The sequence below is a fragment of the Ranitomeya imitator genome, chromosome 2 (assembly GCF_032444005.1).
Source record: "Ranitomeya imitator isolate aRanImi1 chromosome 2, aRanImi1.pri, whole genome shotgun sequence".
NCBI lineage: Eukaryota > Metazoa > Chordata > Amphibia > Anura > Dendrobatidae > Ranitomeya > Ranitomeya imitator.
In genome coordinates, this window is record NC_091283.1 from 84,528,035 (window position 1) to 84,554,790 (window position 26,756).

General features: G+C 42.1%; 1 long non-coding RNA gene across 1 annotated transcript in view; it reads left to right on the plus strand.

The window, feature by feature from the left end:
* The first annotated feature begins 11,932 nt into the window (after positions 1 to 11,932).
* The window catches only part of LOC138667211 (uncharacterized), a 70,441-nt gene continuing 55,617 nt past the window's right edge, over positions 11,933 to 26,756 (plus strand). Inside the window, exon 1 of the long non-coding RNA XR_011318647.1 lies at positions 11,933 to 11,992. This is a non-coding gene — a long non-coding RNA (uncharacterized lncRNA). The remainder of the gene's footprint in view (positions 11,993 to 26,756) is intronic.

The window sequence follows — 26,756 nt, forward strand, 5'->3', positions numbered from 1 at the left end:
TGGTGATCGGCTATATTCAGTGATTAAATCGGTGAATATTGCAAATTCGGCGATCGTGATCCGAACCGAATATTGATGTGTTCGCTTATCTCTACTTGTAAGACCCCAAAACCTTTGATATAACCCTTGATTTTAGATAGTGCTCTTTGTATAGAGAACAGAGGCTTTAACCATGCCAACCGCGCTGACTGACAGCAGCCTCAGGTCCCTATTATACTATTACTACCCACGTGAAATTAGTGCCACTTCGGTGGTGTCAGGCCCTAATTTTTGTAAATGTGAACACTCCTGGTTGGGTGTCCATCTGCTGAGTTTGCTGTGGTGGAAAATGTTTCGGTCTCTATCATAACATTTCTACTGTGGTGAAACTCATGCCACCTTGTTGTAGTTGTGAAAATTTTGAAAACTCGTGATTGGGTCTCTCTATCTGCTCAGTTGGCTATACTGTAAGAGGTGTTGGTCACTATTATGATATTCCTACTGTGGTGAAATTGATGCCACTTTGTTGGTGTCTTCTGCTAATTTTTGTAAATGTGTATACTCCTGGTAGGGTCTCCTTCATGTTTGTTGCTTGTAGCAGTAGGCTACCTGTGTTACTATTCTTAGAGTTTTCTGACAATAGTAGTCTCCGAAACTGATATTTGTGCCACCTGAGTGTGGCTGAGCATGAAACAGGTTGAGCTTTTGCATGTGGTATCAGGGCTCTTAGGACAGCAGGCTTACACTGATCGCTCACCCACCTCATCTTAATTTTATGTTCAATTCAAAGCTGTAAATGCTGGCCCTGACCCTAATACTTCCTGCATGGCTGATTGCTGCCTTGCCATTGTATAATTTGTACTGTGGGTGAATTGAGGCCACTTTTCTGTTGTCTGCACCTAATTTGATGTGTTTTGGCAACTTTTGGGCATGTTTGAAGGTGTTGTGTATGTGTATTTTTTTGCCTTCCATTGACTTGAATGGCTTTAGGCTATCTTCAGAGAATATTCGATGAATAAATCCATGAATATTGCAAATAGGGAGATCATAATCTGAAATAAACATTGAAATATTCGCTCATCTCTAGTTATTTATTTATTTTACTCATTTATATAGCGCCTTTAATTCCACAGCGCTTTACAGACATTATCGGCACTGTCCCCGATGGGGCTCACTATCTAGAATCCCTATCATTGTGTCTTTGGAATGTGGGAGGAAACCAGAGAACCCGGAGGAAACCCACGCAAACACGTGGAAAACATACAATCTCCTTGCAGATGTTGTTCTTGGTGGGATTTGAACCCAGGACCCCAGCGCTGCAAGGCTGCAGTGCTAACCACTGAGGGCGTGATAACATGCTAAATGGGCTGACAAATCTGGTGACTATAATGTCCAATCGACTAGTCAAAGATGTCATTTTTATATCATAAATGGACTTTAGAAATACTTTTTATAACCCCTTAGTGACTGGGCCAAATTTTCCAAATCTGACCGTCACATTTTATGTGGTAATAACTCTGGAATGCTTCAACACATCCCAGTGATTTTGAGAGTGATTTTTCGTGATGCATTGTACTTTATGTTAATCACAAATATATGTTAATATTTTATGCGTTTATTTATAAAAGCATCCAAAAAACAATTCTGAAAATTAGCGATTTTCAAACTTTGAATGATTATCCCTTTAATCCAGATTATCATGCCACATAAAATAGTCATTAACCCTGCTGTTCTGTTCGGTCTGGGGAGACCTATTTTGAACTTTGGTATTTTTTGGGGTGTTCAAGATCCGGTTCTGAAATTTGTGGTTGATTGACTTAAATGAGGATGGGTCGGTCGGCCATGGGTTTCAGAGCCGCATCTTGAATATTTTAAAGAATATTGAAGTTCAAAGTCAGTCATTTTTGACCAACAGAACAGCAGGGTTAAATAGTATTTACCTCATCGATGCTTTACATCAGCACCATTTTTAAATTATCCTTTTATTTTGGATGTTAGAAAGTTTAAAACTGTGGCAGCAATTTTTCATTTTTTCAAGGAAATTTACAAAATTATTTTTTTAAGGACCCATGAAGTTTTCAAGTGACTTTGGCAGACCTACATGTTGTAAAATCCCCAAACGTGATACCATTTTAAAAACAGCACACCTCAATGTATTCAAAAGTAGTTTATTAACCCTTCGGGGGTGTATCAGGAATTGTTACAAAGTGACAAGACAGGAAGTAAAAATGTTAGTTTTACCACCTAAATGTTGCTACCTTTTGAACAGGCTACTATACCCAGCAAAACTCTAAGGCCTTTAGTTACCCATGAATTTCCATGGCAAATATGAGGACCATACAATCATGATCTCAGGATGGTGATGGTGTTAAAGAGGAAGCCCCCACACGCTGTTACCATCTAGATGCTGTAGTCATGATTGACAGCAGCAACTAAGAGGTTAACAAAATTTGATTGGTGCCAATAACTGATGCAGCAGGGTGACAGCTATAGTGTACATCAGACAGCTGCTGCATCTTCACCCGTGGGTGGGATGCTGTTGCCTGTTTTGTGAGGTCAGTAAAAAGACGTAATGGTGGTCACTAAGGGGCTAAAGATCAGTTTCTGTGTGCAATGTAATAAAGGGACTGATAGGCAGGGTATTAAGCCATGTAGATACAACTGTTTGTGGTTCTGAGGGCATGGGGACCTGACAAGTTGTTATTTGACAAATTTACTTTTTTTCTGAGACCAAGACTGACATTTCATTTTCAAAATTTTCAATTCACAGGTAAAATCTATAGATAGTTAAGACAGATTTTTACCTTACTGCAATAAAAAGATGACCATGAAGAGATAAACAGGAGGGAGGAGCAATAGGTAGAGCTCCACCCTCTTCATCTCCCCTCCCTTCCGTGTGCAATGTTTTCGAAAAATGATAATTACTTACTGGTAATTTGATTTTCCAGAGCCATGACAGCACCACACATGAGAGATGGTATCCTCCCCCATGAATATGAAACCTGTAGCAGAGATAAAAGAAGGGGGTGGCATCTCTCTTCCCAGTTTGTTTCAGTGTATGCAAGGTAACCGCCTTATTAGTTCACATGTATGTTATTTAAACAAAGACCCTCTTATTCACATTCTTTTTATATTTAGCAATATTTTTTTTTGTGCATCATACAACCATCACCAAGATAGGGTGGGAATTAATGCAGTGCTGTCATGGCTCTGGAAAATCAAATTACCGATAAGTAACTATCATTTTTTCCCTTCCCCATGACAGCACCGCACATGAGAGGAAGAAATAGAAGAGACTCCTAGGGTGGGACAACATCAGATAACACATTTCTACCGAAGGCTAGATTTGAGAGCCCTAGATCTAGCTTATAGTGGTGGAAGAAAGTGAAGGGTGAACTGAAGACCATACTGCTGCTCTTCAAAATTGTTCTACAGACGCATTCACCCTTTCAGCCCAGGACATGGCTATGGCCCTTGTAGAGTGAGCCATTACATCCAGTGGGGGAGTCTGACCTGAGGAGGAATAAGACAGTGAAATAGCCATATGAAGCTACCGTGCGTTAGTTGATTTTGAAGCTTCTTTCCCCCCTGTTTGTCCCCTGGAAGGAGACAAAAAGGGCTAATTACTGTTGCCATGATTTTGAGATTTCTATATATTGGAGTAGGCAACATCTGACATCTAGACAATGGAAGGTTTGTTCTCGCTGGGATTTTGGATTTGCACAAAATGAGGGCAAAATTATTTCCTGGTCCCTGTGGAATTTTGAATTGACCTTTGGGACAAAAGCCTGGTCAGTTCTTATGATTACTCTGTCCTCCAAAAAGGTAGTATATGGGGGATTTACAGAGATAGCTTGCAGCTCGCAGAAATGCTGAGCTGACGTCAGAGCAACCAGGAGCACTGTTTTCAATGTCAAGTCCTTTACTGAAATAGAAGTAAGAGGCTCGAAAGGAGATGATAAGGCATTTAGAACCAAATTTAGATCTGAGGGAGCTACCTTGGGTAGTGATTTTGAGGGTCTGGCTGCAAAGGAGGTTCGGATGAACCGGTAGACCCTAGGGTGATCTGAAACTTTTTCATCAAACAATGCACCTAAGGCAGAGACTTGCATTTTTAGGGTCTTAGTAGATAACCCTCTTTCCAGCCCTCTTTAAAGGAATTGTAGAATTTCCTTTACTGGGACTTTCTGACTTGTACTGGACAACTGTCTTCCCGAAAGTTCCAGGCATTTTTCCCATATTTTTTGGTACTTGTCCAACGTTATTTTCTTTCTGCTAGCAAGCAAAGTGTTTACTAAAGGGTTTGAAAAACCTTTTTGCTAGTAACAGTCCCTTCTCAAGTTCCAGGTGGTGAGATGGAGTCTGTGCACTTGGGGATGAAGCACTGGGTCCTGGTGCAGGAGATTTGGGATATCTGGGAGGATCCATGGGTCCGAGATAGACATGCATCTGAGCCATGTGAACCATGCCCTGTTTGGCCAAAAGGGCAAGACCAGGATTATTCATGCTTTGTCCTCCCGAATCTTCTTTAGGACTATCGTGATCAATGGAATTGGGGGAAATGCGTACCCCAGGTGAAACTGCCAATGGTGCAGCAGTGCATCCACTCCCTCCTGGTGTTCTTTTGGATTTAGGGAGTAGAATCTGTTTGCCTTCCATTTTTTTCTTGTGGCAAACAGATCCACTTTTAGAGTGCCCCAGATGGCACAGACTTTCCCAAATACCTCTTGATTCAGGGACCACTCTCCCTGGCATGATACATGGCGACTTAAAGAAATCCGCCACAAGATTGTCTGTTCCTCTCAAGTGCATACCTGATAGGGACAAAAGGTTGCTTTCTGCCCATCTTAACAGCTCTTTGGCTTCCGCCATCAGGGATGTGGATCTCGTATCTCCTTGTTGTTTTATGTAAGCTATGGTGGTGCTGTTGTCAGACAGTATTGTGACATGTTTCCCTTGGACTTCTTTCTCTGCATGAAGATATGCTCGCCTTACAGTTGTTACAAAGACAGTAAAAGGTGGATTCTTTAGGAGTGCTGGATAGGTAGCCCTAGTGAGGAAAGGGCACACAGTCCCCAAGCAGCTCCAGCCGAACACCTCCGAAGGAGGACAGACACAGGAAAACTCGGTCAATGGAGCTCCAAATGGAAACTCTGATACCAGAATGGGGTTTAAGCCACAACGCAATGAAGATGGTACTTCCGTTGAAACGTGTTGTGGCTTAAACCCCATTCTGGTGTCAGAATTTCCTTTCGGCGCTCCTTTGAACAAGTTTCACCCTTTTCCCACCTTACAGTTGTTAACTCTTTTAGGTTGGAGGATGCTGTTCTCATTGAGGGTTCCCATGGACCCTGCAGAATTTGGCCTAACAGATATGCTCCCCAACCTAACGGACTCACATCCGTAGTTAATACTACTGGGTTTTGAATTGACCAAGGTACAGCATTGTTTAAGTTTTTGATGCTCAACCACCACTTTCATGATTCTTGGACCTGTGGTGACAGGAGAACCTTTCCATTTAGGTTGTATGGATCCACTGCCTGCTCAGTCAGGATCTGCCATTGCAACTCTCTTGTATGAGCTTGTGCCCACTGGACTGCTGGGATTATCGCTGTTAGGACGCCCAAGAGTGACATTGCCGATCTTACTGAGATGGGTTGGCCTGACTGTACCTGCCATATCTTTTGTTGAATAGTCCAGATTTTTCTTTTGGGGAGGACGCATTCTTGCTTGATTGAATCAGTCGGATCCCCAGGAATTCCTGTATTTGAGTTGGACTTAGTTTTGATTTTCTGAAGATTACTACCCAGCCTAAACAGGTTAGTACTTCTTGCTCTCTTGTGACTTCCTTTGCACATTTTTGTTTGTCATCTGCCATGACAAGAAAGTTGTCCAAATAGGGTACCAGCAGTATATTTTCCATCCTTACGTAGAACACCATTTTGCAGATTGTTATTGTGAATATACAAGGGGCTACTGAGACTCCGAAGGGAAGGCACTGATATTGTAGGTGAGTGGGAACTTGCGCAATCTCCACTACCAACGTTAGATACCGCTGGTGTTCGCCGCAGATTGGTACATGGTAATAAGCATCGGTTAGATCTATTACCACCATGTAGCAGCCTGGATTGAGTAGCTTTACTGCTGACTTTAAAGTTTTCATTTTGAAACTCACCACCCGGATATATTGGTTTATCGCTTTTAACCCTGCTGTTCTATTCGTTTCCACTATACACTTGTACTGCTCTGGTCATTTTTGACCGGACCTATTAAAATGCTGTTTTAGCTACTAGAAAAAATTTTTTTGAATACCTGTTGCATTATTATACTGTATGTGAGCATGGTTGGTCATTATAAAAAAAATACGTAAAAAACGCAATTTTGTAATTTATTTTGTGTTTATAAAGTTTACAAGGGCTTATTGAATTCTGCACATAAATTACAAATTTGAGCTTAACTAACTAAAACAACTACTACTACTACAACAACTATAACTAACTATAACTATAACTAAAATTAACTATAGTATAAAATTTAACTGCGTGCAAACATTTTGAAAAAAATAGTAAAAATAATAAGAAAAATATAAAAAAATCAGGTTTTTTTCAGAAAATCTTCACATAATTCTATTGTTTACATTCAGGACAACAAAGATACACATGTCTGCCTAGTCCATTATCATGTCCGGCTTTCTATCTTCTCGATTGTTTATTGCATCATCATTGTGAATTGTGCTCATAAGTATCACTTGTTTATTTTTTTGGGAACAGAAGAAACCACTGTTGTGTCTTGAGTGAAATAAAACATGGAACTATGTACACCTCTTTTGCTGAGAATACCTTGTGGAAGCTCAGGCTTGTTTGCACAGAACTGTACTGAAAGCCAATATGTTTTTTTTACACTTGTACTGTTCCCGGTCAAAAATGACCGAATAGCATTTTAGCTAATTTTATGGTTTGCATGTGTAAATCTGCACCTAAAGCAACTGTTTACTTCATAAACAATAGTGGATGCAATAAGTAGTCTCAAAAGAAACTATAACTCAGTTGTTTTACTCAAAAAATGGCTGAAATTAGCTAAAATGCTATAAATGCTATTTGGTCATTTTTGCCCGGAACAGTACAAGTGTAAAAAAAAATGTGGCGCAAAAACTAAACCAAAAAAAACAAAAAACAGGACCCTTAGGAAGAACCCCTCACATTAGGAAAATAGAAGTAACCACAAGTTTCAGAACCACATAATGAATTGTTTAAAAAATATTAAAGTTCAAAACGGTCATTTTTGACCAAACAGTACAGTAGGGTTAAGTTGAAAAGTGTCCTCATTGAACCATCTGGTTTTGGTGTAAGAAAAAGAGTGCTGTAGAACCCCTTTCCTATTTGGTGATATGGTACCTTTATCAGTACTTCTTTCTGTAGGAGGATTTGAACTTCTTTTTCTAGCGTGGCTTGGTTTTTCTTGGTCACTCGAGTGATTATCATTGTTCGCGGAGGGGGCAGAGGAAACTTAGTCGCTGGCCTTTGGATGATAAATTTGTTATCCACTTTGAGGTGGGTAATGCTGACCATTGATGGAGAAAATGTTAGAGTCTTCCCCCTCCGGGTTTTTGGTGTCATTGAGGTTTTGAGTGTGATTTAGGGGGAGGCTTATTGAAGAGGAATCCCCTATCTTTCCTTCAGGGTTTTCCTCACATGGACCTATCGTCTGAGCGTCCTCAGCTACCTTTATTCCCTGATCCTCGAAAGGACAAGCGAGCATCACTTCAACGGAGGGGGATGGTGGAAACTGTTTCTTCTTATCTGATGCTTTCTCCAAAAGTTTGTCTAACGCCTTCCCAAAAAGGTACTGACTTTCACAAGGGACTGAAAAGAGTTTTACTTTTGACTGAAAATCTGCAGCCCAGTCTTTTAGCCATAGTGCTCTGCACCTTGAATTTGATAGGGCGCACGCACGGGCGGCTCATCAAACTGAGTCAACAGATGCGTACACTAGGAATCCTGCCACCTTCTGTAAGGAGGTAATTGCCTCCAATAGCCTCTCTCTTGGGCATTTGTTTTTTATTTGTTCACTTAATTCTTCAAGCCACTTGACCATAGCACGGGCTGTGCAAGTGGGGCAACCCCAGGCTTAAATGACCATGCTGACTCCTCCCAAGCAGATTTTAAAAAGGCATCTGCTTTTTTGTCAAAGGGGTCTTTTAAAGCACCCATGTCTTCGAATGGTAGGGCTATTCCTCTAGACATATTGGCAATAGCCACATCAAGTCTAGGAGCTTTTTCCCATTTTTCTCAGACCTCCTCATCAAATGGGTATTTACGTTTAAGTGTCTGAGGCACGGATATCTTTTTGTTAGGCTTTCTCCATTCCCTTTTAATTAAATTTAGCAGGTTGTCATGAAAAGGGAAAACCTTGCGTTTTTTCCTTTCTAAGTTCCTTAACATGGAATCTTGTACCTTGTGTTCTCTGGGCGTTTCGACCCCCATAGTGGACCTAACCAACGTAAGTAATTCCCTGATATTTTCGGACAAAAAATAAGGGCATCCATACTCCTCATCCGAGGAGCCCAGATCTGACACCTCCGAGAGGGTTAATTCTCCCGCTTCTTCCTCTTCTTCCACTACAGTGGGGCAAAAAAGTATTTAGTCAGTCAGCAATAGTGCAAGTTCCACCACTTAAAAAGATGAGAGGCGTCTGTAATTTACATCATAGGTAGACCTCAACTATGGGAGACAAACTGAGAAAAAAAAATCCAGAAAATCACATTGTCTGTTTTTTTAACAATTTATTTGCATATTATGGTGGAAAATAAGTATTTGGTCAGAAACAAACAATCAAGATTTCTGGCTCTCACAGACCTGTAACTTCTTCTTTAAGAGTCTCCTCTTTCCTCCATCTCATTACCTGTAGTAATGGCACCTGTTTAAACTTGTAACCGGCACGCGACCAATCAGAAGCCGCGACGTCATTCTCATTCACATAAACTCCTAATTCTAGGAATTGAGGACCTGCGAATGACGTCACGGCTTCTGATTGGTCGCGTGCCGGTCACATGGGCGGCACGCGACCAATCAGAACCCGGGACGTCATTCCCAGGTCCTAAAGGCGCGCATTTTAAACAAAGAAGCCTCCCGGTTAGCAGCATGATGTCCAGGGGCCGCCGGAGAGGTGAGCATATCAATATTTTTTATTTTAATTCTTTATTTTACACATCCCTAAGGATCCCAGGGCCTGAAGGAGAGTTTCCTCTCCTTCAGACCCTGGGAACCATGAGAATACCTTCCGATACTTGATGACCCATTGACTTGTATTGGTATCGGATATCGGTATCGGCGATATCCGATATTTTTTGGGTATCGGCCGATACTATCCGATACCGATACTTTCAAGTATCGGACAGTATCGCTCAACACTATTAATAAGTAACATTTCCCACATGTCTACTTTACATCAGCACAATTTTGGAAACACATTTTTTTGTTACAACTTTGGAAGCACATTTTTTTTGTTAGGGAGTTATAAGTGTTAAAAGTTGACCAGCAATTTCTCATTTTTACAACACCATTTTTTTTGGGACCACATCACATTTGAAGTCATTTTGAGGGATCTATACGATAGAAAATAACCAAGTGTGACACCATTCTAAAAACTGCACCCCTCAAGGTGCTCAAAACCGCATTCAAGAAGTTTATTAACCCTTCTGGTGCTTCACAGGAACTTTTTAGAATGTTTAAAAAAAATTAACATTTAATTTTTTTTCACAAAAAATTTATTTCAGCTCCAATTTGTTTTACTTTACCAAGGGTACCAGGAAAAAAAAGACCCCAAAAGTTGTTTTACAATTTGTCCTGAGTACCCCGATACCCTATATGTGGGGGTAAACCACTGTTTGGGCGCATGGCAGAGCTCGGAAGGGAAGGAGCACCATTTGACTTTTCAATGCAAAATTGACTGGAATTGAGATGGGATGCCATGTTGCGTTTGGAGAGCCACTGATATGCCTAAACATTGAATCCCCCACAATTGACACCATTTTGGAATGTAGACCCCCTAAGGATCTTATCTAGATGTGTTGTGAGAGCTTTGAACCCCAAAGTATTTCACTATAGTTTATAACACAGAGCCATGAAAATAAAAAATCATTTTTTTCCTACAAAAAAATTTTTTAGCTTCTTAAATTCTTATTTTCCCAAGGGTAACAAGAGAAATTGTACACCAGAAATTGTTGTCTAATTTGTCCTCAGTATACGGATACCCCATATGTGGGGGTAAACCCCTGTTTGGGCACACGGGAGAGCTCGGAAGGGAAGGAGCACTGTTTTACTTTTTCAACGCAGAATTGGCTGGAATTGAGATCGGACGCCGTGTTGTGTTTGGAGAGCCCTGATGTGCCTAAACAGAGGAAACCCCCAATTCTAACTGAAACCCAAACACACCCTAACCCTAATCCCAACGACACCCCTAACCCCAACTCCAACATACCCCTAACCCTAATTCCAACCATAACCCCAATCCCAACCATAACCCTAATCGTGTTATAAGGTTAGATCGCTGATCTGACACTTTGCAGACCACTTTGTCAGATTAGTGATCTGACGTGCACTGCTGCTGGCTTACCAGCGCCTGCTCTGAGCAGGTGCTTGTTAGCCACCTCCCTGCAGGACCCGGATGCAACCCCATGGCCATTTTGGATCCAGGGCCTGCAGAGAGAAGAAGGTAGGAGACCCTTGAAGCAACGCGATCACATCGCGTTGCTCCGTGGGTCTCAGGGAAGCACGCAGTGAGCCCCCTCCCTGTGCGATGCTTCCCTATACCGCCGGAACACTGCAATCATGTTTGATCGCAGTGTGCCAGGGGTTAGTGTGCCGAGGCGGTCCGTGACCGCTCCTGGCATATAGTGCCAGATGTCAGCTGCCACCCGGCCGTGCTCCCCCGTGAACGTGGCCGATCACTATGACGTACCACTATGACGTATTAAGTCCCAGGTCACCTTGATGGGATAGTACATCAAATGGGATTAATGGGTTAAAGTTTAATCTCAATCTCTGCTCACCTAGCCTGATTGACAGCTCCTCAGGGTCGTTCCTCTCTGCTGCTAAAAATTTCACATTGCTCAGTACAAGCTACAGCTGTCAATTAAGCTTAGTAAATGAAGTTTGAAATCACTTCAAATCATGAGCTCTCTCACTCTTTAGCTATTTTCTTGCATGGCAAGATATAAAATGTATGTTAATGTTTCTCAAGTTGCTAAAATTGATATATACAGTTTTTAGATCTGTCTCAGAACAAACTGCATACAGTATATTGCATATATATTTTTGACCAGATGAGGTTAGTGTAATTACTGATAATTAGTGATGAGAGAGTATGCTCGCTACTCGAGATTTCCGAGCATGCTCTGGTGATCTCCAAGTATTTTGGGCGTGCTAGGAGATTTCGTTCGTGTCACACCAGCTGCATGATTTGCGGCTGCTAAACAGCCTAAATATATGTGTGGATTGCATGTTTGTTAGGGAACCCCACATGTATTCAGGCTGTCTAGCAGCCACAAATCATGCAGCTGCGGTGACACATACTAAATCCCAGAGCACTCCCAAAATGCTCAGAGATCACCCGAGCATGCTCAGAAATGTCGAGTAACGAGCATACTCGCTCATCACTACTGATAATCCATGTTATAATAACTGAATGGTACTGACAGTAAAATTATAATTCTGTGAGTTCAGCTACAGCTGAGGTCTATGTATTAATATATGCAGTTGGTGAAATTTTGTGACAGGTCTGCATGAAACAAAAGTGGAAAATTTCCAGGCACTGTAAAGATAAAAATAATACATATCACAGTCAGAATTGAACTTTGACACTTGTTAGCAAATTAAAGCTGCACTCTGAAATACACTAATATATAAACACTGAATGTATGAAATTGAAACCTCACTACTTTTCTAGGTCCCACCAAAGGTGTACGCCTTGTCGCTGGCTCTTGGGCTCACACAAGTTGGCCAATTTGTGAAAAGTAAGTACCTTCATTTTTTAACATGTTTTCTACAACAGTGATGCAGTTCCAATGTCATATATTCAATGTTTACATATTATGGCATTTCAGAGTGCAGCCTTAAATTGTTAGTCATAAATGAGAGTGGCTCCCTTAGCTTGCACCTGTTCACATTTGTTTTTCTGTTTGGAAGTGCCAGTCAGTTTTTTCTATACTTTGACACACTTGCTATGCTGTCTTTTAAGAAAATAGAGTTCAACACTATAGTTAACCCAAAGATGCAAAAAGTCTGGTTCTAGTAAAAAAAATCCACCTTTATTAATGATGGTGATAATTTGTATCTAACAACTTGGCATTTATTAAAAATAAAGGAACAGATGGTCTGAGCATAATATCCCAACACATCAGGCAGTAGATAGCTAAAAATGTTCATAAAATATTGATAGAAAAAATGTATTCATTTTAGCGCTAAATGCATAATTTCTTACTTTCTGGTAGAAATACAAATGGAGAACATTATAGTAATGTGATATTTCACTCACAGGAATTACAAGTAATCACACAAGCACATGCAAAATTATCACATTGTCCCTGAATAATACTTTTTTTCTTTATTGTTAACTATTAATAATCAGGAAAAAAGTCTGTCTCTATAATAAGTATAGGTTACAATTAGTGTTGAGCATTCCGATACCGCAAGTATCGGGTATCGGCCGATACTTGCGGTATCGGAATTCCGATACCGAGATCCGATACTTTTGTGGTATCGGGTATCGGTATCGGATACATAGAGATGTGTAAAATAAAGAATTAAAATTAAAAATATTGATATATTTACCTCTCCGGCGGCCCCTGGACTCAGCGCGGGTAACCGGCAGGCTTCGTTGTTCAAAATCAGCGCTTTTAGGACCTGAGAATCACGTCCCGGCTTCTGATTGGTCGCGGGCCGCCCATGTGACCGCCACGCGACCAATCACAAGCCGCGACGTCACTGCAAGCTATTAGCGCGCTCATTTTTGAAAAATGAGCGCGTTAATGACTTTCAAAGACGTAGCGGCTTGTGATTGGTCGCGGCCACACGACCAATCACAAGCCGCGACGTCACCGCAAGCTATTAACGCGCTCATTTTTAAAAATGAGCGCGTTAATGACTTTCAAAGACGTAGCGGCTTGTGATTGGTCGCGTGGCCGCGACCAATCACAAGCCGCGACGTCACCGCAAGCTATTAACGCGCTCATTTTTAAAAATGAGCGCGTTAATGACTTTCACAGACGTAGCGGCTTGTGATTGGTCGCGTGGCCGCGACCAATCACAAGCCGCGACGTCACCGCAAGCTATTAACGCGCTCATTTTTAAAAATGAGCGTGTTAATGGCTTTCAAAGACGTAGCGGCTTGTGATTGGTCGCGTGGCCGCGACCAATCACAAGCCGCGACGACACCGCAAGCTATTAACGCGCTCATTTTTAAAAATGAGCGCGTTAATGGCTTTCAAAGACGTCGCGGCTTGTGATTGGTCGCGGCCACGCGACCAATCACAAGCCGCTACGTCTTTGAAAGTCATTAACGCGCTCATTTTTAAAAATGAGCGCGTTAATAGCTTGCGGTGACGTCGCGGCTTGTGATTGGTCGCGTGGCCGCGACCAATCACAAGCCGCTACATCTTTGAAAGTCATTAATGCGCTAATTTTTCAAAAATGAGCGCGCTAATAGCTTGCGGTGACGTCGCTGCTTGTGATTGGTCGCGTGGCGGTCACATGGGCGGCCCGCGACTAGTGTTGAGCGATACCGTCCGATACTTGAAAGTATCGGTATCGGATAGTATCGGCCGATACCCGAAAAATATCGGATATCGCCGATACCGATATCCGATACCAATACAAGTCAATGGGACATCAAGTATCGGAAGGTATCCTCATGGATCCCAGGGTCTGAAGGAGAGGAAACTCTCCTTCAGGCCCTGGGATCCATATTAAAGTGTAAAATAAAGAATTAAAATAAAAAATATTGTTATATTCACCTCTCCGGCGGCCCCTGGACATCAGCGGGAGGATCCGGCGTCCGGCACGGCTTCTTTCTTCAAAATGCGCGCCTTCAGGACCTGTGGAATGACGTCCCGGCTTCTGATTGGTCGCGTGCCGCCCATGTGACCGCCACGCGACCAATCAGAAGCCGCGACGTCATTCCTCAGGTCCTAGAAGGCGCTCATTCTAGGACTTTAGCTGAGGAATGACGTCGCGGCTTCTGATTGGTCGCGTGGCGGTCACATGGGCGGCACGCGACCAATCAGAAGCCGGGACGTCATTCCACAGGTCCTGAAGGCGCGCATTTTGAAGAAAGAAGCCGTGCCGGACGCCGGATCCTCCCGCTGATGTCCAGGGGCCGCCGGAGAGGTGAATATAACAATATTTTTTATTTTAATTCTTTATTTTACACTTCCGATACCGATACCCGATATCACAAAAATATCGGATCTCGGTATCGGAATTCCGATACCGCAAGTATCGGCCGATACCCGATACTTGCGGTATCGGAATGCTCAACACTACCCGCGACCAATCAGAAGCCGGGACGTGATTCTCAGGTCCTAAAAGCGCTGATTTTGAACAAAGAAGCCTGCCGGTTACCCGCGCTGAGTTCAGGGGCCGCCGGAGAGGTAAATATATCAATATTTTTTATTTTAATTCTTTATTTTACACATCCCTATGGATCCCAGGGCCTGAAGGAGAGTTTCCTCTCCTTCAGACCCTGGGAACCATGAGAATACCTTCCGATACTTGATGTCCCATTGACTTATATTGGTATCGGATATCGGTATCGGCGATATCCGATATTTTTCGGGTATCGGCCGATACTATCCGATACCGATACTTTCAAGTATCGGACGGTATCGCTCAACACTAGTTACAATCAATAGATATTAAAGTTAATTTGTAGTTGTACCTGATTGAATTAATAAGATCAAAGTGGTAGATGGTTTAAATTGCTAATCTAGTGAGACAATCCCAACTTTGGTCTTTTAAAAAAGTATTCATAGCAGGAGTCCTATTGATATATCCCATTGTAATCAGTCATCTGCTTGAACACTGCCTTGTGACTGGTTTTCTCATGATAGCTACTGTGGAGAAAATAAAATACAGTTGTGTGAAAAAGTGTTTGCCCCTTACTGATGTCCTATTCTTTTGCATGTATATTACACTTAAAAGTTTCAGATCACCAAAAAAAAATGTAAATATTTGACAAAGATAACACAAATAAAAATAAAATGCAGTTTTTAAATGAAGGTCTTTATTATTAATGGAAAAAGAAATCCAAACCTACAGGGCTCTGTGTGAAAAAGTGATTGCACCCTAAAACTAATAAAAAGGTTGTACATCAAATATCTACTTTTTGTTCTACAGCCTAAAGTGGTATTTGTATTCCATAATTCTAAGAAAGACCCAGAAATTAACAAAACATTGATTTGTCTGTAAGATTTTGCTACCACCCTTCCAGTGCTCTCCATTATGCTAATGACCTAAGGCTACGTTCACATTTGCGCCGCTCCCGGCTGCGTCGGGCACAGCTGCGGTGACGCACGCGCCATGCGCCCCTATATTTAACATGGGGGCGCATGGACATGCGTTGCATTTGCGTTTTGCTATGCATGCGTTGCTGCAGCGCATGCGTCAGGGCGCAGGGAACGCTGCATGATGCAGTTTTTCCTGCGCCCAAAACCATGCAAAAAGCGACGCATGCGGTTGCGTTGTGCGTTGCGTCGCCGACGCAGCGCCGCACAACGCAAATGTGAACGTAGCCTAAGATTACCATCCTCAGTAATCTGAACCTCCCACTCCCATCTTCAAGACTTCTTGAGTGCTGCGCCAGTTCTTTGGAATACACTACCCAGGACATTTCAATTCATTCCCAATATCTACAGTTTAAGCGTGCCCTAAAAATGCATTTCTTCAGTCTAGCCTACCTCCTCAACTTACTTATCATACTATCCCTGTCATCACACCCTTTATGCATTTAATAACCATCTGTGTCTGTAGTTTTAAACATACTGGTTGGTTACCGGTTCATACAGCATTACATGAAAACCCGATTTATTACATTCAAGGCTGGTCAGAACAATGAAAGCAATTGTTACCATCCACCTTTTGTGTCTCCCCTATTTTCTCATAGATTGTACGTTTGCGAGCAGGGCCAAGACTTCTTTTGGTATCTGTTAATTTATGTGATTATTGCTTTTCTGTATTGTCTTTTATTGTGTGTAGAAGTCCCCTCTAAAATGTAAAGCACAGTGAAATATGTTGACGCTATAAAAATAAAACTATTATTATTATAACAAGGCAGCCTAAATTAGTGCAGGAAGAGCATCTGTAATACGTGCTATGTGATCCAAAATCAGGTCTCCAACATATTTATAAAAATAATGATAAATTGTCGAATACCTTTAAAGGGATTCTATCAACTGGTTTTTGATACTTTATCTCAGAGCAGCATAATGTAGGAAAAGAGACCCTGGTTCCAGTGATGCATCACTTAATTTATTGGATGTAGCAGTTGTGATATAATCAGAATTTTAAGATGTAGCAGGTAGCGGAGCCCAAAAGCTGCCACCTACCTCATGTTGCCCTTAGGTTACATAGCAAAAACCTGCTGACAGATTCCCTCTAATTTACACAATATATTGTAGATTCTCTCTATAAGGGGAACACTATTTATTGAACGCATGTTCCATAAGAATCTTAGCCTTGGTTTACTGAATCATCATTTGTTTTCACTATATGATTTTTTAAGGACACTGAATGATCCTAATATGTGAAAGCCTTTATTTTCTTTATTTTTTTTTACAATATAATATTACATTTTAGAAAGGATGATACTAAAAGGATTCCATTTAGTCATTACATTCATCTGGATTGTGTTTATTTTTTCAGGGTTTAGAAATGTTTTAGTTTAAAAAATGAATATATCTCAATTTATAATGTCTAAATTGAAAAATAAAAACAAATAACCTATCAACTCATATGTACCTTACAATCCAGCATGTCAACTAGTAATCTATAATTTACTCACCTAGATAAATCATCTGTCAAACTCTACAGACCATCATCCAAAATGTGAGCCCAGTGTCGGTTTGTCCTATGAACTCTTCAATCTTCTGAAATTATATTCAATGCTATTCAGCAAGAAATTTCATGTTCTGAACCGAGGGTCCTCTGTTACTTCAGAGAAACTTGAATTTAACTGATCTTCTATCTAAAAGCCTTTGACAGAACATCTCAAATAATGCGGTCCATGTACTGTATGGTAATGAGACAGAATATAAATTCGGCATACTTTGACAAAAATAGAGACAAGCATACAGGAAGCATATAGTAAACTTAAAGATATACTAAGTGTAAGGACATTTTATGCTTTGCACAAAGTCAGTAAACATGATCAATTATTCCTCTCTCACTAAATTCTTTCTTCTTAATAAAGACCACTTGTTATCCAGTAAAAGTTGTTTGTAAAATTGTCTGTAGATCCATCAATTCACCGCCAAAAAACACCATATATTAGAAAATAGTATGCACAATAAAACTTAACATTTAATAATTTTCTATAAAAAAAGTTCTATAAAAAATTCACACCACATACGACCTTGGACTAATGTCAGTTGTTTGACAAGAAAAAAGAGCCTGCGTTGAGCGGGGGCGCCATTGCGCAGGATATAGGGTGCCAACCTCCGCAGCAAGGTAGGGAATAGATAGTTTATAGATTAGGGATACAGTGCACCTTGTATCTTTTTTCTTGTCAAACAACTGACATTAGTCCAAGGTCGTATGTGGTGTGAATTTTTTATAGAAATGTTTTTTATAGAAAATTATTAAATGTTTTAGTTTTATTGTGTATACTATCTTCTAATATATGGTGTTTTTTGGCGGTGAATTGAAAAATTGTTGCACCTTCTATCTTATGATCTGTGATGTAATACGATTTGTGTATGGCGGGTTTTCTATCTGGGACCATAAATAGGGATCAATGGGCTGCTGATGCCTTAGATGCCTTCTCTGAATTGGAGGAGGAGGGTGGGACTAAAAATACTGATTTGAGAAGTCTCTTCAATAATTTGACTGTTTGATATAAGGACAATATTCGCTTATGGTGGGAAACACAGTCATTGGAGAACTATATAAAAAACAAGATAGTACCTAAAGGTTTGAGAATCTCCATTACACCAGCACGTAGGGCTAGGTCTGCTGATCTCCTTAAAAAGTGGGAGGCAGAACTAACAGAAAGTTCTTTAAGATTTCTGACTACACTGCTGGAGGAAGAAAAGGAAACCTTAAGGTACTGTCACACTCAGCAACTTTGCAAAGAGAACGACAACAATCCGTGACGTTGCAGCGTCCTGGATAGTGATCTCGTTGTGTTTGACATGCAGCAGCGATCTGGATCCCGCTGTGACATCGCTGGTCGGAGCTAGAAGTCCAGAACTTTATTTTGACACCAGATCGGCGTGTATCGTCATGTTTGACATCAAAAGCAACGACGCCAGCAACGAGCATAGGGCCCCTAGATGTGTGTCGGATCAGTACCCTCCGGCTGTTTGACATGGAGCTAACAACCAGCGAGAACGAGAAGTGAGTCGCCGCTAGATCACTGGATCGCTCCTGCATCATTCTGGAGTTGCTGTGTTTGACATCTCTACAGCGACCTAAACAGCGACGCTCCAGCGATGTAGTTTAGGTCGGCACGTTGTCTATATCGCTGCAGCGTCGCTGAGTGTGACGGTACCTTTAGAGATTACCTCCAAGAAGTTAGCAGATTTAGTGGAGGAGGTTCCCAAGTTTAAAAGTCACACGGATTTTTCTAGGAGGGAAGCTACCCTTCAAACAACTGTAGAGCAATTTCAGAGTGAGATAAAAGCGAGGAAACATAAATAATTTACTCGGGACATACACGAGTTTAAAGAGAAAAGGATTTACACTTTTTTACAGGAAGATAGGAGAGTACAGGTTACTACCGATATATCATCTTCAGATATTGATTCATCAGATACGGATAGAGGGGCAGCAGGACTGTTTGAAGGGAGGGGGATCTTTGGAGGGGTATGTCGAAGAAATAACAGGCAAAAATGGGAAAGACAGGAACGCAGGGGATATATTATGACAAGAAACAGTTACAGAAAGGAAACGTTCCCCTCAGGGCCTTCTTCATCATCCTCCTTATCTTTTTTTAGAGAAGAAGGTGGTGGGCTCAGACCCCACAAAAGAGAAAGAGAACAACAAAACTAAAAAGTAATTGAGGATAATTTAATTATAAATCTTTCCTCTTACTCATTGACAACAGTGGAAAAATCAGTCTTGTATAGGGGTCTCTCGTTTGTTCCTACAAATCGTTTGGTTAGTTTGGCTGGGTTAAGGATATCAACTTATTTGTGAGAAAGATGAGGTGGAAAAAGGTTTTTAAAGCTGATGATAGGGCTGATTATGAATCCCTAGGAGTTACCGAAGAGGACTTGCCAAGTGTCAGAATTCTTACTGATCTTTTGTTGGACAGTGAGAGACCAATAGATTTGGGTCCATTTACGGACCTAAAACCAAAAACCAAAATAATTCCCCCTTTAGACGGTCATAATAGTATTGAGATATTTTTACGATTGGTGGTGGAAGAATTGGAAAAGATAGGCACTGTGGGAGGTAGACACTACTCCAACTTGACAAGGGGTAAAAGGGAAGCACTTGATGGACTGGCCACCAAAAAAGACTGTGTGCTTAAACCTTCTGATAAAGGGGGAATTTGGTGGTTTGGACTGCAGCCAGTATCAGACTATGTGTGAAGACATTCTCAAAGATGTAATGACATATAAACTATTGAAAGGGGATCCCACAGAGGAATTTATGAATGTCATCAAGGTGTTGCTGACTGAGGCAAAAGTTAGGGGTCTGATATCAAAGAATAAGTTTGACTTCATGTGCCCTAAGTTTCCAGTACTGGCGGTGTTCTATTCATTGCCTAAGGTACACAAAGGTCTGAATCCACTGAAAGGTCGCCTAATAGTGGCAGGGATTGATTCCATCACTCAGAACTAGTGTTGAGAGATACCTTCCGATATCCAGAAATATCGGTATTGGATTGGATCGGCCGATATCCAAAAAATATCGGATATCGCCGATACCGATACACGATACCAATGCAAGTCAATGGGACACAAATATTGGAATGTAAATAAGCCCTTTCTGTCCTTCTACATCCTGTTCTGGAGGGGGAAAAAGTGTGGGTGGTGTGTAGGTGGACACTGTGCGTGTCTGTGTGTGTGTGCGGGGTCTGTGTGGGCCTGCCGGGGATCTGTACGGGCCTCTCGGGGTCTGTACTGGCTTGCCGGGGGTCTGTGTGTGCCTGCCGGGGGTCGGTGCGGGCCTGCCAGGGCTCTGTGCAGCGTGTCGGGACTCTGTGTGGCGTTCCGGGGCTCTGTGCAGCATGCCGGGGCTCTGTGCGTGCCTGCCGGGGCTCTGTGCGTGCCTGCCAGGGCTCTGTGCGTGTGTGCCGGGGATCTGTGCTTGTGTGCCGGGGCTCTGTGCTTGTGTTCTGGGCTCTATGCGTGTGTGTCGGGGCTCTGTGCGGTGTGCCGGGGCTCTGTGTGGCGTGACAGGGCTCTGTGCAGGCTGCCGGGGCTCTGTGCGGTGTGTCGGGGCTCTGTGCGTGTGTGCCAGGGCTCTGTGTGGGCTGTGATGGGGCTTTCTGCAGGCTGCCGGGGCTCTGTGCATGTATGCAGGCATCGTCCGATGGGACTAGAAGTCCCATCGGACGATGCCTACTACAGTGACAGTGATTGGCACAATAAACAATGATGGGACAGTAGTAGTCCCATCATCCGGCTAATGTGTTGAATGAAAAAAAAAACATACATACTACATACATACATACATACTACATACAGTACATTCATACATTACATACAATACATACATTCAGACATACAGTACATTAAACATGGAGTACATACTCACCATTACTTGTCACTTTGTTCCCCGAAGCCAGTGTCATCTGTAAAAAAATACGATAATAAAAAAAACAACCAATATACTCCCTGATCCGCAGAAATCCACGAGTGTCCCACGACGATCTCCCGTAGAGAATGGCAGCATCAGCTGATGCGACCGCTCTCTAGGTTCTCCAGAAACAGACCCCCGGCAGGCCCGCACAGACCCCTGGCAGCCTGCACAGACCCCAGACAGGCCCGTACAGACCCCCGGCAGGCCCGCACAGACCCACCACGGTCCCACACAGACACACAGTGTCCGCCCACGCACCGCCCACACTCTTCCCCCCTCTAGAACAGGATGTACAATGAAAGAAAGGGCTTATTTTCATTCCGATATTTGTGTCCCATTGACTTCCATTGCTTTCCGGTATCGATATCGGCCGATCCAATCCGATCCCAATATTTCTGAATATCGGAAAGTATCGCTCAACACTACTTATAACCGTGCCCTCAGCTTTCGGGTCAGAGCCCAGGTCCAGTCATTTTTGCATTCCCCCAGGAAACAAGGGACGAAGCCTCAGCAGTTCCGGACCCGGCTCAATACAGGTACTTGCAGCCTGGTCTTCATCCTTACACAGCAATATATATGCTATATATGCTGTGCATAGTACAAGCAATTGAAAGATAACATGTTCAAGTATCCTAAGGAGACTAACAAATACAGTAAAGTGTGGAAACTATGGGGCAGATGTATTCAAAGTGTCATGAAGGAGTACTGTCTTCTTTAACCCCTTTCTGCCATTGGACGTAATATTCCGTCCATGTGGGGTGGGCCTTAATTCCCAAGGACGGAATATTACGTCCAGCGCGATCGGTCGCGCTCATGGGGGGAGCGCGGCCGATCGCGGCCGGGTGTCAGCTGCTTATCGCAGCTGACATCCGGCACTATGTGCCAGGAGCGGTCACGGACCGCCGCCGGCACATTAACCCCCGGCACACCGCGATCAAAGATGATCGCGATGTGCCGGCGGTGCAGGGAAGCATCGCGCAGGGAGGGGGCTCCCTGTGTGCTTCCCTGAGACCCCCGCAGCAACGCGATGTGATCGCGTTGCTCCGGGGGTCTCCTACCTCCCTCCCTGCAGTAAGTCCCGGATCCAAAATGGCCGCGGATCCGGGTCCTGCAGGGAGGGAGGTGGCTTACCAAGTGCCTGCTCAGAGCAGGCACTTGGTAACCCTGCACTGCTCTCAGACAGATCGGTGATCTGTCAGAGTGCTGTGCAAACTGGCAGATCACCGATCTGTATTGTCCCCCCCTGGGACAAAGTAAAAAAGTAAAAAAAAAAATTTCCAAGTGTGTAAAAAAAAAAAAAAAAAAATCCTAAATAATGAAAAAAAAATAGATATATTATTCCCATAAATACATTTCTTTATCTAAATAAAAAAAACAAAACAATAAAAGTACACATATTTAGTATCGCCGCGTCCGTAACGACCCGACCTATAAAACTGGCCCACTAGTTAACCCCTTCAGTAAATACCGTAAGAAAAAAAAAAAAAACGAGGCAAAAAACAACGCTTTATTATCATACTGCCAAACAAAAAGTGGAATAACACGCGATCTAAAAGACGGATATAAATAACCATGGTACCGCTGAAAGCGTCATCTTGTCCCGCAAAAAATGAGCCGCAATACAGCAACATCAGCAAAAAAATAAAAAAGTTATATTCCTGAGAATAAAGCGATGCAAAAATAATTATTTTTTTCTATAAAATAGTTTTTATCGTATAAAAGCGCCAAAACATAAAAAAAATGATATAAATGAGGTGTCGCTGTAATCGTACTGAACCGAAGAATAAAACTGCTTTATCAATTTTACCAAACGCGGAACGGTATAAACGCCTCCCCCAAAAGAAATTCATGAATAGCTGGTTTTTGGTCATTCTGCCTTACAAAAATCGGAATAAAAAGCGATCAAAAAATGTCACGTGCCCGAAAATGTTACCAATAAAAATGTCAACTCGTCCCGCAAAAAACAAGACCTCACATGACTCTGTGGACTCAAATATGGAAAAATTATAGCTCTCAAAATGTGGTAACGCAAAAAATATTTTTTGCAATATAAAGCGTCTTTCAGTGTGTGACGGCTGTCAATCATAAAAATCCGCTAACAAACCCGCTATAAAAGTAAATGAAAAAAATGTATTTATTTCCATTTTCCCATTAGGGTTAGGGCTAGGGTTAGGGCTAGGGTTAGGGCTAAAGTTAGGGCTAGAGTTAGGGCTAGGGTTAGGGCTAGGGATAGGGCTAGGGTTAGGGCTAGGGTTAGGGTTAGGGTTAGGGCTAGGGTTAGGGCTAGGGCTAGGGTTAGGGCTAGGTTTAGGGCTAGGTTTAGGGCTAGGGTTAGGGCTAGGGCTAGGGTTGGGACTAGGGTTAGGGCTAGGGCTAGGGCTAGGGCTAGGGTTAGGGTTGGGGCTAGGGTTAGGGCTAGGGTTAGGGTTAAGGCTACAGTTAGGGTTGGGGCTAAAGTTAGGGTTAGGGTTTGGATTACATTTGCGATTGGGATTAGGATTAGGGGTGTCTCGGGGTTAGAGGTGTGGTTAGGGTTACCGTTGGGATTAGGGTTAGGGGTGTGTTTGGATTAGGGTTTCAGTTATAATTGGGGGGTTTCCACTGTTTAGGCACATCAGGGGGATCTCCAAACGCGACATGGCGACCGATCTCAATTCCATCCAATTCTGCATTGAAAAAGTAAAACAGTGCTCCTTCCCTTCCGAGCTCTCCCGTGTGCCCAAACAGGAGTTTACCCCAACATATAGGGTATCAGCGTACTCAGGACAAATTGGACAACAACTTTTGGGGTCCAATTTCTCCTGTTACCCTTGGGAAAATACAAAACTGGAGGCTAAAAAATAATTTTTGTGGGAAAAAAAGAGATTTTTTATTGTCACGGCTCTGCGTTATAAACTGTGGTGAAACACTTGGGGGCTCAAAGTTCTCACAACACATCTAGATAAGTTCGTGGGGGGGTCTAGTTTCCAATATGGGGTCACTTGTGGGGGTTTCTACTGTTTAGGTATATTAGGGGCTCTGCAAACGCAATGTGACACCTGCAGACCATTCCATCTAAGTCTGCATTCCAAATGGTGCTCCTTCCCTTCCGAGCCCTCCCATGCGCCCAAACGCTGGTTCCCCCCCACATATGGGGCATCAGCGCGCTCAGGACAAATTGGACAACAACTTTTGGGGTCCAATTTCTCCTTTTACCCTCGAGAAAATACAAAACTGGGGGCTAAAAAATAATTTTGAGGGGAAATTTTTTTTTTATTTTCACGGCTCTGCGTTATAAACTGTAGTGAAATAGTTGGGGGCTCAAAGTTCTCACAACACATCTAGATAAGTTCCTTGGGGGGGTCTAGTTTCTAATATGGTGTCACTTGTGGTTGGTTTCTACTGTTTAGGTACATTAGGTGCTCTGCAAACACAATGTGACGCCTGCAGACCATTCCATCTAAGTCTGTATTCCAAATGGCGCTCCTTCCCTTCCGAGCCCTCCCATGCGCCTAAACGCTGGTTCTCCCCCACATATAGGGTATCAGCGCACTCAGGACAAATTGCACAACAACTTTTGGGGTCCAATTTCTCCTGTTACCCTCAGGAAAATACAAAACTGGGGGCTAAAAAATTATTTTTGTGGGAAAAAATTTTTGTTTTATTTTTACGGCTCTGCATTATAAACTTCTGTGAAGCTCTTATTGGGTCAAAGTGCTCACCACACATCTAGATAAGTTCCTTAGGGGGTCTACTTTTCAAAATGGTGTCACTTGTGGGGGGTTTCAATGTTTAGGTACATCAGTGGCTCTCCAAACGCAACATGGCGTCCCATCTCAATTCCTGTCAATTTTGCATTGAAAGGTCAAACGGCGCTCCTTCCCTTACGAGCTCTCCCATGCGCCCAAACAATGGTTTACCCCCACATATGGGGTATCAGAGTACTCAGGACAAATTGTGCCACAACTTTTGTGGTCCAATTTCTTCTCTTACCATTGGGAAAATAAAAAATTGGGGGCGAAAAGATAATTTTTGTGAAAAAAAAATGATTTTTTATTTTTATGGTTCTGCATTATAAACTTCTGTGAAGCACTTGGTGGGTCAAAGTGCTCACCACACCTCTAGATAAGTTCCTTAGGGGGTCTACTTTCCAAAATGGTGTCACTTGTGGGGGGTTTCAATGTTTAGGCACATCAGTGGCTCTCCAAACGCAACATGGCGTCCGATCTCAATTCCTGTCAATTTTGCATTGAAAGGTCAAACGGCGCTCCTTCCCTTCCGAGCTCTCCCATGCGCCCAAACAATGGTTTACCCCCACATATGGGGTATCAGAGTACTCAGGACAAATTGTGCCACAACTTTTGTGGTCCAATTTCTTCTCTTACCATTGGGAAAATAAAAAAATGGGGACGAAAAATAATTTTTGTGAAAACAATTGATTTTTTATTTTTACGGTTCTGCATTATAAACTTCTGTGAAGCACTTGGTGGGTCAAAGTGCTCACCACACCTCTAGATAAGTTCCTTAGGGGGTCTACTTTCCAAAATGGTGTCACTTGTGGGGGGTTTCAATGTTTAGGCACAACAGTGGCTCTCCAAACGCAACATGGCGTCCCATCTCAATTCCGATCAATTTTGCATTGAAAAGTCAAATGGCGCTCCTTCCCTTCCGAGCTCTGCCATGTGCCTAAACTGTGGTTAGCCCCCACATATAGGGTATCAGCGTACTCAGGACAAATTGTACAACAACGTTTGGGGTCCATTTTCTCCTGTAACCCTTGGTAAAATAAAACAAATTGGAGCTGAAGTAAATTTTTTGTGAAAAAAAGTTAAATGTTAATTTTTATTTAAACATTCCAAAAATTCCTGTGAAGCACCTGAAGGGTTAATAAACTTCTTGAATGTGGTTTTGAGAACCTCCAGGGGTGCAGTTTTTAGAATGGTGTCACACTTGGGTATTTTCTATCAAATAGACCCCTCAAAATGACTTCAAAAGAGATGTGGTCCCTAAAATAAAATGGTGTTGTAAAAATAAGAAATTGCTGGTCAACTTTCAACCCTTATAACTCCCTAACAAAAAAATTTTTAGTTCCAAAATTGTGCTGATGTAAAGTAGACATGTGGGAAATGTTACTTATTAAGTATTTTGTGTGACATATCTCTGTGATTTAATTGCATAAAAATTCAAAGTTGGAAAATTGTGAAATTTTCAAAATTTTCGCCAAATTTCCGTTTTTTTCACAAATAAACGCAGGTAATATCAAAGAAATTTTACCACTATCATGAAGTACAATATATCTTGAGAAAACAATGTCAGAATCACCGGAATCCGTTGAAGCGTTCCAGAGTTATAACCTCATAAAGGGACAGTGGTCAGAATTGTAAAAATTGGCCCGGTCCATAACGTGCAAACCACCCTTGGGGGTAAAGGGGTTAAACATTTCTTAGATTAATTAAAATAGAATTAATGAGGGGAGATTAATGGAAAATTTGCTTCGATATATGTACTGTAATGGTGTCTTTAATACACAAGTTTGTCAGCAAATACAAATTCCTCTTTATTGAGTCTCCTTGAATTTATTTCTTGTTTTTTTTAGGGTCTTTCAAACAAGATATAAATGCATATGCCACATAGCAAGATAAAGTGTTGACATTGTCATTTAGTTTGACAGCTTTGTCTAGATGAACGAGCTCACAGCTATATGGTATTGCCATTTTGCAGCACTATACATTGATGGAAAATATTTATCTTTTGGTCAGTGTTGCAAATAATATA